Source organism: Triticum urartu, chromosome 3 (genome assembly GCF_003073215.2).
Source record: "Triticum urartu cultivar G1812 chromosome 3, Tu2.1, whole genome shotgun sequence".
NCBI classification, from domain to species: Eukaryota; Viridiplantae; Streptophyta; class Magnoliopsida; order Poales; family Poaceae; genus Triticum; species Triticum urartu.
Genome location: NC_053024.1, coordinates 369,185,345 through 369,189,989, shown reverse-complemented (window position 1 = coordinate 369,189,989; position 4,645 = coordinate 369,185,345).

The following is a 4,645-nucleotide window of genomic DNA, read 5'->3' as shown; positions in this document are numbered from 1 at the left end:
CTCACATGACCAATCACCGTGTTAACCTTGACAAGTTCAGAGTCTTTGTAAGATAGACTGTCAAAAGTACGGTGAGTCATTCCAGAATTACCTGGTCGGAGTGGAAGGTAAACAAAGGCAGGATAACCCGGATTCTCTGGTGAATACACTAGGCGTCCATGCCTATTACAAGGGACAACAAAGCTCTGTTCATTAACAAGGAGCCCCCAAGTAATTTTTCGTTCAATGCGTATAAGTTGTATTAGTAGGATAGTCATAGCTATGCTCAATGAGCAGGAAGCCCCCAAGTAATTTGCAATCAAGGCGTACAAGCCGGATCAAGAGGGTAGTCATAGCTATGCTCAATAATCAAGAAGCCCCCAAGTGATCTTATGAAGTAACAATAAAGACTCAAATTCTCAGAAATGAAACAACAGAGGCCCTGAATTATCAGGGATGCCGAATTTATTATACTAATCATAATATATACATTGGCAGAAGTATGTACATCACAAGAGCCGGTGGCTCATGTGTAATAGGGCCGAAGATGACTAATGTTCCACGGCCGGCGGGTCTCCTCCTCAGACTTGCGTGAGTCCTTGTGCTCTCAAACATCAATGAGGTAGTATGACCCGTTGTTCAGATTTTTGCTGACCACAAAAGACCCTTCCCAAGGTGGGGACAACTTGTGCATGTCAGTTTGGTCCTGGATGAGCCGGAGGACCAAATCTCCTTCTTGAAAGGTCCTGGTTTTAACCCAGCGGCTATGATCACAACGCATATTTTGCTGGTAAATCGCCGAACGAGACGCCACAAGGTCACTCTCCTCATCTAACAGGTCAAGAGCATCCTGATGTGCTTGTTCATTATTAGCTTCCACATAAGCCGCCACACAGGGCGAGTCATGACAGATGTCACTAGGGAGAACCGCCTCCGCTCCATAAACCATGAAGAAAGGTGTGTAACCCGTAGATCTGTTGGGGTAGTATTGATGCTCCATAACATTGGGGGCAACTCCTCCACCCAACAACTCGACGTCCTCTGAAAAGGGACTATAAGCCGAGGTTTGATGCCTCTCAAGATTTCTTTATTGGCTCTTTTAGCTTGACAATTGGACTAGGGGTGAGCCACATATGACACATCAAGACGAATGTGTTCACATTAACAAAATTCTTTCATAGCACCCTTAGATAAATTAGTGCCATTATCAGTGATGATGTTGTGAGGGTAGCCAAAACGGAAAATCACATTTTTGACTAATTGAACCGCCGTTGCCGCGTCAAATTTGCTGACAGGCTCTGCCTCAACCCACTTTGTAAACTTGTCAACCGCCACCAAGAGGTGAGTCTTTTTGTCCTTGGATCGTTTAAAAGGCCCAACCATATCCAGCCCCCAGACTGCAAATGGCCAAGTAATTCGAATCATCCTCAATTCTTGAGCCGGCACATGAGCTCGTCTGGAAATTTTTTGACAACCATCACATTTACTAACCAAATCCTCTGCATCAGCATGAGCCGTCAGCCAATAAAACCCATGACAAAAAGCCTTAGCCACGAGAGACTTAGTGCGGGCATGATGGCCACAATCTCCTTCATGAATCTCTCGTAGAATCTCACAGCCCTCTTCAGGAGAAACACAATGTTGAAACGCCCCTGTGACACTGCATCGGTGCAACTCTCCATTGACAATAGTCATTGACTTAGACCGCCGGGTTATCTGCCTGCCCAAAACATCATCTTCAAGTAACTCACCCCGGGCCATATAAGTCAAATATGGAACTATCCAATCAGGAGTAACATCAAGAGCCACCACCAGGTGTGCCTCCGGGTAAGGACTAGTAAGATCTTCCTCCGTAGGCAGTTTAACCGAAGGATTATGCAAAATATCAAGGAAAACATTAGGTGGTACCGGCATACGCTGGGATCCTAGCCGACTTAAAGCATCAACCACCTCGTTTTTCCTGTGATCAACATGTTCTACTTGATAACCTTTGAAATGACCAGCAATAGCATCAACCTCTCGATGATAAGCCGCCATGAGTGGATCTTTGGAATCCCAAGTTCCCGAAACTTGCTGAGACACCAAATCCGAGTCGCAAAAGCACCTCACCCGGCTCAGATTCATCTCCTTAGCCATCCGAAGACCATGGATCGGGGCTTCATACTCAGTTGCATTGCTAGTACAAGGTAACATCAACCTTAAGACATAAAAAATCATCACCTTGGGGGGAAGTCAAAATAACTCCAGCCCCCAAGCCTTCCAACTGCTTGGATCCATCAAAGTGATTTGCTTTCTTCATCATCTGATACAGAGGGATAGCCTTTTCTCCCAACCGGCTTATAAACCGGCATAAGGCCACAATATGACCCGCCAGACCCTGGAAATCATTAATACACGCCGGCTTAGACAAAGAACTTATAGCCTTGATTTTCTCCGGGTTAGCTTCAATGCCTTTTTCAGAAACCAAAAGACCCAAGAGCTTGCCTGCTGGCACCCCAAAGACACACTTTGCCGGGTTAAGCATCATCTTGTAGACCCGGAGATTGTCAAAGGTCTCTTTCAAATCATCTATCAAGGTCTCCTTCTTCCTAGACTTCACAATAATATAATCCACATAAGCATGAACATTTCGTCCGATCTGGCCATGCAAGCAATTTTGAACACACTGCTGATAAGTCGTCTGAGCACTCTTAAGCCCATTACATAGCAGAAGGTGATACGACTCCAACGTATCTATAATTTTTGATTGTTCCATGATATTATTTTATCTGTTTTGGATGTTAATGGGCTTTATTTTACACTTTTATATTATTTTTTGGACTAACCTATTAACCCAAGGCCCAGTGCAAATTGCTGTTTTTTTGCCTATTTCAGTGTTCTGCAGAAAAGGAATATCAACTGGAGTCCAAACGGAATGAAACGTTCGGGAGAGTTATTTTTGGAATGGAAGCAATCCACGAGACTTGGAGTAGACGTCAGGGAAGCTTCGAGGAAGCCACGAGGCATGGAGGCGCGCCCCCACCCTCGTGGGCCCGCCGTGGCTCCCCTGACCGACTTCTTTCGCCTATATATGTCAATATACCCTAAAAACATCGGGGAGCAGAATAGATCTGGAGTTCCACCGCCAGAAGCCTCCGTAGCCACCGAAAACCAATCTAGACCTGTTCCGGCACCTTGCCGGAGGGGGAATCCCTCTCTGGTGGCCATCTTCATCATACCGGCGCTCTCCATGACGAGGAGGGAGTATTTCACCCTTGGGGCTGAGGGTATGTACATGTAGCTATGTGTTTGATCTCTCTCTCTCTCTCGTGTTCTTGAGGTGGTACGATCTTTATGTATCGCGAGCTTTGCTATTATAGTTGGACCTTATGATGTTTCTCCCCCTCTATTCTCTTGTGAAGGATTGAGTTTTCCCTTTGAAGTGATCTTATCGGATTGAGTCTTTAAGGATTTGAGAACACTTGATGTATGTCTTGCATGTGCTTATCTGTGGTGACATAGGGATATTCACGTGATCCACTTGATGTATGTTTTGGTGATCAACTTGCGGGTTCCCCTCATGAACTTATGCATAGGGGTTGGCACATGTTTTCGTCTTTACTCTCTGTTAGAAACTTTGGGGCACTCTTTGAAGTACTTTGTGTTGGTTGAATAGATGAATCTGAGTTTGTGTGATGCATATCGTATAATCATACCCGCGGATACTTGAGGTCACATTGGAGTATCTAGGTGACATTAGGGTTTTGGTTGATTTGTGTCTTAAGGTGTTATTCTAGTACGAACTCTATGATAGATTGATCAGAAAGGATAACTTTGAGGTGGTTTCGTACCCTACCATAATCTCTTAGTTCGTTCTCCGCTATTAGTGACTTTGGAGTGACTCTTTGTTGCATGTTGAGGGACAGTTATATGATCCAATTATGTTATTATTGTTGAGAGAACTTGCACTAGTGAAAGTATGAACCCTATGCCTTGTTTCAACGCATTGCAATACCGTTTGTGCTCACTTTTACCACTTGCTACCTTGCTGTTTTTATATTTTCAGATTACAAAAACCTATATCTACCATCCATATTGGAATTGTATCACCATCTCTTCGCCGAACTAGTGCACCTATACAATTTACCATTGTATTGGGTGTGTTGGGGACACAAGAGACTCTTTGTTATTTGGTTGCAGGTTTGTTTGAGAGAGTCCATCTTCATCCTACGCCTCCCACGGATTGATAAACCTTAGGTCATCCACTTGAGGGAAATTTGCTACTGTCCTACAAACCTCTGCACTTGGAGGCCCAACAACGTCTACAAGAAGAAGGATGTGTAGTAGACATCAGAAGGCTCCAAAGGGCTATCTTCTCCTGGTCCTTAACTGCCATCTTGATTCGATGATACCCAGAGTAAGCATCCAAAAAGCTCAAGCGCTCACAACCCGCCGTAGCATCAATGATATGATCAATATGAGGGAGAGCAAAAGGATTAGCTGGACATGCCTTATTAAGGTCTGCATAATCCACACACATGCGCTACGTGCCATTTTTCTTAAGTAACAGAACTGGATTAACCAACCATTCAGGATGAAAATTTTCAATGATGAACCCAGCCGCCAAGAGCCGGGCCACTTCTTCACCAATGGCCTTACACCTCTCTTCATTAAATTGATGAAGGAA